This window comes from Camelus dromedarius, chromosome 6 (assembly GCF_036321535.1).
Source record: "Camelus dromedarius isolate mCamDro1 chromosome 6, mCamDro1.pat, whole genome shotgun sequence".
NCBI classification, from domain to species: Eukaryota; Metazoa; Chordata; class Mammalia; order Artiodactyla; family Camelidae; genus Camelus; species Camelus dromedarius.
The window spans coordinates 66827999-66840000 of record NC_087441.1 but is presented as its reverse complement, the minus strand read 5'-3'; the positions used below and the strand labels follow the sequence as shown (position 1 = coordinate 66840000).

General features: G+C 40.0%; 1 long non-coding RNA gene across 2 annotated transcripts in view; it reads left to right on the top strand.

Moving 5' to 3' along the window:
• The first annotated feature begins 8 nt into the window (after positions 1–8).
• Positions 9–12002, top strand: part of LOC116154327 (uncharacterized) — a 28387-nt gene continuing 16393 nt past the window's right edge. For both annotated transcript variants that reach the window (XR_010381320.1, XR_010381319.1), the window contains exons 1-3: positions 9–220; positions 2811–2963; positions 8080–8155. This is a non-coding gene — a long non-coding RNA (uncharacterized LOC116154327). The remainder of the gene's footprint in view (positions 221–2810; positions 2964–8079; positions 8156–12002) is intronic.

Here is a 12002-nt window from a genome sequence, read left to right as displayed (position 1 = left end):
CACGCCTACCTCCGCGCGCACGGTACGCTCTGTTGTAGTTTCCACTTCACCGAAAAATCTGCCTGGCGACTGAGCATGCCCAGTTCAACTAGTAACCCCCAAGCCACACGAGCCTGGAATTTTCATTGTTTTGCTGCTCCCTATTCGGATTGTACCAATAAGAAGTGTGGACCTTCATAAGGAGGAAAAAGAGTAAGGACGGACACATAAACTTTATAAGGTAAATGTAAACACAGCAGGCACTTTATATGTTTCCTATAAAGGCTTGTAATGAATGCTGTATGTTAAGAGCTGTAAGAGTGGAAAGGTACTCTTACCTGGAAGAGTCTGGCAATCTCTGAGGGTCTCAGTTTCCCCTTCTGGATGTCCAGTGACAATAATCCCTAAAATTGCTTAGGAATAATTTCCTAAAATCTGATTACAAATCACTCACTAATTCAGCCAACTTCAAACTAGGCTTGAAGAGTATGCTTGTTAGGGAAATTAGAAAAAGACTGAACAATGTCAGAGCAGATTATTTTATGTTTGAAACATATTTAAAAGACATAATTTAAATGTGCATAATTTAATGTTTCTCAAAGTTCTGCAAGGCATTAAACGGGCAAAGCAAGCACTTCCGAATTTATTTTATGAAGTCATTCTTACCGTGATACCAAAACCAGTGAAAGACCTCAAAAGAAAAGAGACCAATATATCCCTCATAAATGTAGACACAAAAATCTTGAACAAAAATTTAGTAAGTCAAGTAACTATAAATGAAGTATAACCTTTAAAAATTGTGAATCACTGTGTTGTACACCCGGAACTTATATAATATTGTACACCAACTATACCTCTATAAAAAAGTTTTTTTAGTTAATCAAATTCAACAACATTTAAAAGGATTAGACATCACAACCAGTGAAGTTTATTCTGGGAACACAAAATTGGCTTAACATCTGAAAACCAATGTAATTCACTATATTAATAGAATAAAGAAAAAAACAGTATCATTTCAACAGATACGGGGAAAACACTATGAATGGTTAAGCAAATTGTGATAACTGCATACAATAGAATACTACTCAGCTTAATAAAAAGGATCAAAATAGGGGGGAATTATTCCTAAGTGCTCAGTGGTAGAGTGCATGCCTAGCCTGCATGAGGTCTTCGGTTCATGCCCCAGTACCTCCATTAAATAAATAGATGGATAAACCTAATTACCCACCCCCAGAAAATTAAAAAAAAAAAAAAAAAGAAAAATCAAATATTCCTACATGGATGAATGTCAAAAATGAAATGCTGTGTGAAAGAAGTCAAATACAAAAGACGGTAATGAATGATTCCATTCATATGAGATTATTTTAAAAAAAGCAAAATTAGGCATGGTTATTTTCATAATCGTATTAGAAGGCAAAAGTTCACATTATAGGAAAACATAACGAAACCTTACACTACAAATATGGCCAAATCCTCTTTGGTCACGCAGAGGCTGCAAATGTGTGTTAAACAACGTCATCAGGTAATTAATTTTAATGCTTGACATTTTTCTTTATTAATTTGCAGAATAATGAATTGGTCTCCTAGAAAACTCAGAAGTGATCACTGGCTTTCTTTTTTTGTAATATCTTTAGGAACTCATGAATTTTTATATATGTGGCTTGTGTCAATTTATTGCCATTATTACTACTTTTTTTTGATACTCATATTGCACCAATATGAGAGACCCTTTTCAAATTAGTGCCTAAGTACTTCTGACACGATCCCAATTGTCTTTGACAGATTCCTTGTTTTCAGGAATTCAGTGGATCACAATCCACTCAGAAGAACTGGGATAAAACCAGTTCTTTGCTTTAGAACTGATTACAAACTTTGAGGTTTATCATTTTACCATGATAATTAATTTATAATGAAGCTGTTTGGGAAGAGAGTTAATTTGCAAAGTGCTTGATTTTTTTTTTAAAGTTAATGAAGACATTTTAAAATAAGATATGTGTGAGAAGGATGATGGGTAGCACTTGGAATCTGGGTTGAATTGTTTTTCTTTGTGGAGATAAAAAAGTGTCACAACAAAGGTGGGGCTAGGGTGATTTTTTTTTTCCCTCTGTGATGAAAAGTGACTCATGAAGTTGGCTTCTTTAGTTGCTATTTTTCAAGTCTAACCACCCAATGAACGACAGCAAACCAAATTGTGACTTTTTACTGCATGCAATTAAATGACAGCAATGGAAATGAACCTTGCGAGTTGGAAAGAAGGTTGATTGTGGGGACCTTGGGTCATTTGTGTCTCCTAGTTCATTTACAAGTGATGAAAATAACGGCTTTAGTTGTAAAATAAATAACAGCATCGGTTCTTTTTACTTGGAAGTGGATTGTCCCTGCCTGAGCAGGATGCTGGGGCATGGAGGGTTCACTCTGTGCCTTGACTAGCCTTCAAGTTCTGGGAAAGTGAGCAGAGAGGAGCCCTGGAGGTCAAAGGAGCAGCCCAGGATGATTTTGTGGGTGGCTAGAATCCCAAGTCAGGAGGTAAAGATACCCGATTAGAAATAAGCATGTCACACACATGGCAGTGAGGAGGCCAACCTAGTGAGAAGAAAAGACTCTTTTGTTTATGGGTAGATTCCCCCGAGCGTTTCTCTTGCTTTGCGATATCAGCCACTAAGACGGTAAAGTCTTCACTACAGGATGTGGATGCTGTCTTAGCCAAGGTAGACAATGGGTAAATGAAGAGAGTTGCTGCCTAAGGAAGAAAGAAGGAAAAATTAGAGAACAAACCTCTTTTCCAATTCTCCAATTCTAACTCCTCTCCCTTTCTTCTCTACTCAAAACAGCTGGAATCTTACACCCACCCCAGCATTTTTCAAACCGCAAGACAAAGTCATTTATTCTATCACGATTCTCACTAGGGAAGGGCGGAAAGGGAGAATGGAAAAGAAAAAAGGGCAGAGCATAGAAAATATCAGAGTGCATTTCACATGGTAAAGGTAAGTAGTGTTTTAAAAGTGTTTCCATACATTCCCACATACCACACATATATGGCGGGAGTGTGTGTGTGTGTTTTCTAGGTTGTGACTTGAAAGGTATTTTTAGGACAAGTTCTGGTGAAAACACCTTAAAACTACTGCACAGCCCTAATGAATCTTGTGGATCTCTGGGGGCTCCAGCAACTTCTTCCTCTGGAAGAAAGGTGCTTAATCTTCAAATCTGGAAAGGAAGATTTGAAAGGAAGGGATCACTTGCAAATCACTTCCTTCTTGGTCTGTCGCTCCTTTCCTCTTTCAGGCTGGCGCAGGCAGGCTTTTGCTGTAAGTAATGACTAATTGTGGAGAAATCAGAACCAGAATCTATCTCTTGTTGCTTCTGATAGTTCTGTAATTCTGGGATAAGTTACTGTCCTCCAGGAAGTAGGCCAAAGAATTCCAAAAGTGAGTGAACAAGAGGTGGCAGAAGAATATTCTATTTTTTTTTGTACTTTTATCAGTCAAATCTCTAATTAAATAGGCTGCTAACTTTTGAAGAGACCACATTTCATTTTTACAAAGTAGCTAGGACAGTCCAAGAGCTGCTGATACCAAATCCCAGGAGCTGCCTGATAATAATGCAGATTCCCAGGCCCCAGCCCCAACTTACTGAATCAAAATCTTTTATCGATGGGCTTGGGACTCTGCGTTTCAAACTAGCTTCTCATGTGATTTTTATACTAGAATTTGAGAATTCTAGTTTAGGCCTGAATGCTGGTAGATTCTAATGATTTCTGTGAAAGCCTCTTGACTTATTAATTTTTTTTTAAAATGGAGGTACTAGGGATTGAACCCAGGAGCTCATGCATGCTAAGCATGTGCTCTACCACTGAGCTATACCCTCCTGCTCTCCTGACTTCTTAACACACTTCCTCCCAAGGCAGGTGCATCATTCTGTGGGTGAAACCTGCCTCCAGAGACCTCAGTTTGTGCTAGTGCGCCATCTCTCCCCAGCTCCAGTGTTGCCAGGCACTGCCTACCTCTTCTCTAGTTGCAAGGAGCCTGAAAGGAGTTTAAAAACTTCCCACCTCAACATCCTTAGAAAAGCCCCAGCTCTCAGCTTCGCAGGCAGCGCTGTAGGCAGGTCCTCAGCCCCTGGCAAGATGAAATTCCCCGGCCCCACATCCTCAGAGGGACCCCAACCTGTGCCAAACCCTGCCAACCACACCCTTTCAAGGCTGTGTTATTTTAGTGATTGTACCAGCATCCCTCGGAACTGCATTAGCAAGCAGGACCTGGGCTTTCTGTGATCTTCCAACAGGAACCCACTTTTTGTTTTCCCCAGCCTTCAGTCGGATTTCATCTGTGCAGATTCTTTACCCCTAGTGTGTTTTACACAGTTTCCCCACTCCCAGTCCTTTTCACATTCAATCCCTGTGTTATTTACCTCTCCTGCTTCCTGTTGCTGCTGCTTAAACTCACAGGAGTGTAATTAATTTGCTCTTTGTAGCCCCCAAATGACTATTTGAGCATAAATTAGCCATGCTCAGTCGCTGGAACCGGGGATTGGGCTCCCTTCGTTCAGCCATCCCTTTCTGCCAGATGGTCCGTACGTCCGGTGCCAAGAGCCAACCAGGTTCAAGGAGGTGAATGTTAAGGGAGGGGAATCCCCAAGGTTCAAGGCAAGGCCACAGCAAAGTAAGGACACATCCCATCCCCTGAGGGGAAAAGCCCCAGGCTGTAAGTTGACCAGCTGGGGGTTGTTGCTGGGCTTCCAGGCGGAGTTGTGTACGTTCTTGTTGACAACAGCCATGGCGATGCACTCTCTAACAGGACCACCCTGCCTTCTCTGCTGGGATCTTAGCACCCATCTCTGATGTCCTCTTCATTTCTTTTGAATCTCAGAATCCTTAGGAGCTCGTAATAAACATCCAATAGGCCCATCTCTGTCACTATTCACAGGGGTCCTGCCTTTCAGGGCAGATCAACCAGTTCCTTTTCTCAATGTCAGGGGGGAAAAATTTCAAGGTTTATGGAAATGAGAATCAAATGAATCATTCTGGAAAACATCAGATAGCAATTGGAGGTGATTTTCAGGTTAGTTTAGCTAATAGCTGTTTCAATTCTCAAGCACCAGCTAAGAGTTAATAGAGGCAATAAATGACTTTTTGCCAGGTCAGAATGAGTTCTAGCCACAAGACAATGAATTTTCACCCAACAGTTGGAAACCAGGCTGAAAATGTGCCTTAATCTTTAAGGCTACTTTTAAGCGTGGAGGATTTTTGTTGTTTTTTAAGCGTGAGATTGTGTTTTTCCCACAGAAAATCTCCCTCATTCCCCCTTTCTCATTCCTACTCCTGCTTCTGCTCTCCAGAATCTTTAGCAAATGGTTTCTTTTTGTTAGTTTCTTGCTTTCTGAATAATTCGATTTACTTCTTTATAGGTCACAGTTTTTTGTTTTAACAATTTTAAAAATCAGTTCTTATCAAAAGGCCCTGAATTTGCTGTCTTAAGGCCTGAATTCAAATCCCAAGTCACTGAGCTATGACATTACCTAACCTCTTTGAATTCTGGTTTCCTAGTTGTAAAATGAAGACAGTAGTGTTTATCCGAGGCAGAGCCTGCTAGGGACCTACCCAATGTTCTTGCTAGCTTTCTTCCTTCCTAACAGAATTCTGATTTTGGCAATAGCCCTGGCCAAAACAAAACAAACACTTTAGTCCTCCGGTCCCCGCCCCCCAGAGAGAGGCTGCTACCTGACACTGTTTTGGAAATAAGATGTGTGCAGGTCAGGAGGTTGTTATGTAAACACCACCAATAACGTGGTGGACCCAGCCCCACAGCTGCCTCTGGCCTCCTTCTTCCTCCCCTTTCCATTCTGGAATTTGCTAGAAGTGTCTGAAAGTAGAACAGCTGTCTTATGTCCGTGAGGATGAGGGCCACACATTTAGGATAAAAGAGCAAAAAGACAAGCATGAGGGTCCCTGCACAGGCCCTGGATTGCATCCCTCCAGATTCCTTATTGTGCATGGAAAATACACACCACGCTCGTTCAAGCCTCTGTGTTTGGGCATCTGTGACAACGTGGCTTAATACAGTCCCTCACGGATACACCACCTGAGAGAACTGGTGTGGAAATTGAAGATGATAAACTGGGAACCCACATATCTCTGAAGCACAGGACTTAACGTTTTGTTTGAAGAAAGTATATTATCTTCCCCCACAGATGATAAAAGAGAGCACAGGAAGATGTTAACTTTTCCTGAGTCCCTAAGGGCCTGATTATGGACATCTGGTGTCAATCTCTTAAAATTACTTTAAGATAGATGGGGGTGAACATTGTAAGCAAGCTTTCCTGTCACTGTGGAATGTGCTGCCTACACTGTGGTCCACTGCCGTGTGTTAAGCAATGGATGCTCTGGTCTGTTGCTCACCTTCATCTTTGCTGTAGTGTGCCTCCCTGTGCTGTAGATACTGGAGTCTGAGAACCACATCCCAGAGCCCGCTGCAGCCTGGGTCTCCTACCTCATGGCTCTGTCACTCTCACTGTGCACCTTTTCTGCATGCTCCAAGGTGCCTGATCCAGCCTCAGTTTGGGGTTGGCTATGTTTGACGTTTTTGATGATATATTTCTCCTGGATGCTTGGTAGGCATCCCATTTATTTACTTTCAGTTAATTTCATTGGCAATTAACAACAGCCAGATGTTGCCTAGATATAATTATTAAGCCTTAAGATTATTCTTTAAGCCTTAAGATTATTAATTAATGAGTAAATGGAAACATAATGGCGTTGGGCTGTGACTGTCAGCTTCCCAAAGACCCCGATGGGTTTTGCTTTAATTGTCTGCCCCATGAAAACTGGATAGTGTGCAACCTAATTTACAAAGTTCTGCAAAATCGAGGTACTGGAGTCAGTGACCTTCACCATGGTCAGGTGTCACACAAATACATCACTTTGGCTGTAAGGGGGACCAGATGCCAGGACAGTTCTTTAATCTCAGGACCAACCTTACAATACTAGATACGGTAAAACAAGCTTTTTGGCTTCTCTCAATGATGGCAGAACATTGGCCTTGAACATTCTGATTGATTTCAGAAGCACGTTTTGTATTGTGGACCCTGAGCAAATTGAGAGTTTCAGTGGTCTCTGTTTCCCAAAAGACAGAGGAAAGGAGATTAGAGAGCTTTCCTTATGCCTTTGGACTTGAAGGGAAGCTTTGACCAATGATCAGTGGTTTCCAAAAAAGTATTTTGAAGCTTTAGGATGAGTGAGGTTGTAAGTAAATCAAATCTTATTTACATAGCAAAATGATGATTTTTTTTTTTTCTGTTCAGATTTTTTTTTAAACTCAGATTTTGGCTAAGTCAGTTTTCTTTACTTGGTGTGCAAGAACCCCTCACTTCAGGGAAATGATGATTTATCAGAACAGACAACTAGAAAGATACCTGCTCTTCTATTGTAAGTGACATAAAGTCTTCTACCGAGAATAATAGTTATCTTCAAAAAGATTACAGCTTACTTGTTTGTACTTTTATTTTCACCTATTAAAATTATAAGCCTTATCTATTTTCTTTGGAGACAAAAGAAAAAAAAATGATTTGAAGAGCTTTTGCCCCACAATCTGAGAATCAGCCTTATCCTCAGGATTTTGACCCATTTCTAAATATTTTATTTTGGCTACTTCCCTGTCCTGAGACCCCCTTCAGAGTAACCTGCTTGGTGTGTCACTGTCTTTGAAAGACTGGAGAAGTCATGCTCATCTTGGACACTGAGACGCCTCTCCTTCCTTCAAGATTTAAATCAAACATAAAATCCCTGGATAATACTGAATTTTTCCCCTTTTATCAAAAAGACAAAATTAAAATAAATGGCATAAATTGCTCCAATTAGGATGTAGAAAGTTATGACAAAGAGTCAGTTCCATCTTTAAATAGAAAAAAATTAGATAAACTAAAAAGTAATTTAAAAAAGACAGTTGTTGAGTGCAAAGAAGTCTAAAGGGACTAAATTCTAAAGAGGGGACAAATTCTCAATATATATTTATATTATATTATATGTAATACTATATATTATATAAGCACACATAATAATATATATTATATATATAATAACAATAGCAATGGAATTCACATTGGCAGGAACATCATCGTGGCAGTGATTCAGTAAAAAGTGCTGAGGAAGAAGTTAGCCTGTGGTTTAAGCCTGAAGACTTGGGTGAGTACAGATGCTTTTGACTGGACCTCTGGATCAGAGGGGGACAAGGCATCAGTCCCCTTTGGCATCACTTGATGTGTCCCTGGACACAGCTCCTCATTCCACGGACTTGGGAGAAGTAGGGTGGATCTTTCTTTCTAAAGCATGTTTACCAACAAAGCCTTTGGAAACTGGGGTGGGGGGGTATTTTATTATGTAGAGTTGAGCTTTGGAGGACCACACACCATTATAATATTAAGATTTTTTTTTTTAACATTCCTCAAGGAACATTTTTTGTCCTGTTTGATGCAGTAGTGTCCCACTGAGAAGGCATAATGTAAATGAATTTAAACCACTGATAGAAAATATTTATAAAGTGAATACTTGCAAGAAAGACGTATGTTCCCTTGGATTGTATAATTAAAATTTTTTTGACTTCTTCCATGTAATCTTACATGTACAAGAGATACTGCCCACTTCTAAAATGTTTTTCCCTAATTTGATTACAGAAGTCAGTGATCTCAAAACTCATTTAATAAAAATTCATTTTGGAGCACGCTTTTCCTGGGGACTTCGTGGGTTATCTTGTGCAGTGGTGTCAAACCTGAAATCTTTAAAGAATTACAAAAGTAGCTGTGGCATGTCATGAGCTATTTTCAGTATTTCAAAATGCCTAGATGTAACCTATAATGGAAAAGAACGTGAAAAAGAATATATGTGTGTATATGGATGACTGAAACATCATGCTGTACACCAGGAATTGACACATTATAGACTAACTATACTTCAATAAAGAAATAAAAATTTAAAAATTTAAAAAACTTAAAAAAGATGCCTACATGACATCATACTCTTGCTGGGCTTTTTTCCCCCAATGTGCTCAGTTTTCTGGATCTTTGTTCCATAAACATAGGACATGAAATTGTTGGTTACTTACCTGATGAAATAGACATCATCTTCTAGCCCAGTCACCCACCTTACCCTCTGCTTCCCACCTCTTCACTCATTTGTTCCACCACTGTTTCTGATCCCTCTTAAAGGTTTGTCAGAATTTTTAACAAAACAAAAAAGTGAAACGATTGCTCACTGAGTGACTTTTTCTAGACAGAATATTTTGAAGCACAAGGTCTGTGGTTAAAAATTATTAACAGACGAGCTTAGTAGTGAAAATGTTTCAACTACTTGCCTGGTTTAACGTTCTGCAGGGGTCTACAGAGGTCAAATGCATTTTCCAAAGTCATGCAGCCAGTTCATGTTGGAGGCAAGACTGAGCCTCGAATTTCTGAAAAATCTATCATGCTTTTCACTATGTTAGTGCTGTCCTCAGAGTGGACAGCATGACATGTTTATGCTGTAACGTAAGTGGCGTGAAGGCTGTTTTCGGTGGATGGAGGTTGGTGGCTGCCTTCACATTCTAAGGCTTGTGAGAGTGACTTCTGCATGCCTGCCTGTGCGCCAGCGCACTTGTCGTCAGCCCAGACACAGCAGAAGGCTGGGAGGCTGCGTACTCACTGCTGCAGCATTTCTCACAGATCCCTTTCAGCAAGCTCATGTTGTCCGTGACCGCTGAGTTGGGCTGCGATCATTGTGGTTCGCGATGATGTCCTCAAGGCACTGCCGCTCCCCAGGATGTGATCTGGAGCATCTAAGAGTTATTATATTTGGAACAGTTGGAGCATTTATCGCATATGACAGCATTTGAAGGTGACAATATGGCAACTCTCAATCAAACACAATTTTTTTCATTGGACTTGAAAATAAGATTTCTGGGATACAATTGAATAGAAGACTCAAGGTCTAGAGGCATAATGCTTGTTTTTACACTTTATATTTGTTATAAGAGTTTTACTTTTGCCTCATCAAGCCTTTGCTGACTCTTATGGTATGGTTTTCATTGTTTTTTGTTTTGTTTTTTACTTCTTGGAACTATTGTCTTTTGGATTCTTTGAAATAATTAATTTGTCAATGATATATTCATCGAATATGTTCATTGAGCACTTAGTATGTACCAGATTGATGCTATATACTGTAGAGACATTGGTGAAAAACAGACATAAAGCTTAGGGACTGAACTCATGGCACAAATAAATAGAAAATTACAACTGTGATGAGAGCCATTGAAGGGGAGGTATGGTGATGTCACAGTTTATTAAAGGCAGATTTGGTAAAATTGGGGATAACAGAAAAGGGTTCCTTGAGGAAGGAATGAGTAAACAAAAGTCTGAAGAAATAGCCTTTAAATAAGCAAAGAAGGCAGAGCAAAGGCTTCCAGGCAGAACGGCATACACAAAGTCCCTGTGGCAAGAGGGGTGGTTCAGTGAAATGAAGGCCAGTATTGCTGAAGTGCAGACAGGGTTGGAGGTTGTTATGTGATATGATGTGAGTTAGGACCAGGTCATGAATGATTTGTAGGCACTGGTAGGCATTTTGGCTTTATTCTGAGGGCTGTTGAAGGCATTGAAGGAGGTAGGGTGATCAAGGTTTAAGTTTTGGAAAATCATCCTGACAGCACTGTGAGGAACAGATCAGAGAGGCAAGAAGGAGGTTCATCAGACAACCCTCTGGGGGCTACATTCCCAGACTCCCAGTGGATACCTGAAATCTCACAAAGTACCAAGCCCTATATATGCTAAGCTTTTTCCTGTACATACATACCTATGATAATGTTTAATTTATAAATTAGGCACAGTATGAGATTATCAATAACTAATAACAAAATATAATAATTATAATAACATACCGCAATAGAGGTTATGTGCATATGGTCTGTCTCTTTCTCTCAAAATTTATCATTGTACAGATTTAGTGTCTTTTCCTTCCTAACTAAGCACGTACCATGCACTGTGGCTATACCTTTTGCAGTCTGAGGCATCACAGGAAAACTAGCACAAATTTCCTTTTCTTTCTTCACAATTTTTGGGATAGAAGACTCGTTCTTACAGTAGACCTTGGCAACTTCAGCATAGGATTTTTTTCCCTTTCCTTAACAAGTTGTGAACTTTCACCTTTTCACTTAAAGGAAGCACTTTACAGCTTCTCTTTGGCATGTCTGAGTTGCCAGCATCATTACTCTTGCGCTTTGGGGCGATTGTTCTGCAAAATAAGGGTTACTTGAACACAAGCGCTGCAAGCCCAGGGACAGTCAATAACCGAGAGGATGACTAAGTGATTAATGGGAGGGATACGCTGGGATGATTCACAGCCCGACAGGACAGAGCAGGATGGCATTTGATTTCATCCCGCTACTCAGAATGACACACAGTTTAAAACTTATGAGTTGTTTATTCCAGGAATTTTCCATTTAAAAATTTCAGACTGCAGATAACTCAGAACATGGAAAGTGAAACTCTGGGTAATAAGGGTGCACTACGGTACTGAGATCTGTTAGGAGACTGTTTTAGGAATACAAACGTTAATTAATGACTGTTTAGACCATGAACTCTCAACAGAGGTGATGTCTTCCCCAACAGGACAAAATTGGTTCACTGGGGGCAAGAAACAAAGACAAAAACAAAAAATAAACTTAATTATTACAATGGTCTGTAACCCTCCAAAGCTCAATCCTAACAGATAAAATCTTGTTCCTTAGTATTTAATTTCTCTTCTTGGGTTTTGGTGTTGTTTTGAGGTATTACATGAGCAGCATTGGCACTGAATTCATGGAAGATACACAAAACGTGTGCCAGATCAGTGCTCTGTAACTGTGGGAAATGGACAGCTGTGACTGGGGACGCCTTCTTGTGTTACTATTCGATCTTGAATTCATATTGAGAGAAGTGGCCTGAGCATGGCTATGGGCTAATTGTTGGCCACCTTGTAGATTTGTCTATGTTTGATCTTCATGCTTTTGTGTGTGAGTTGGGCTTAA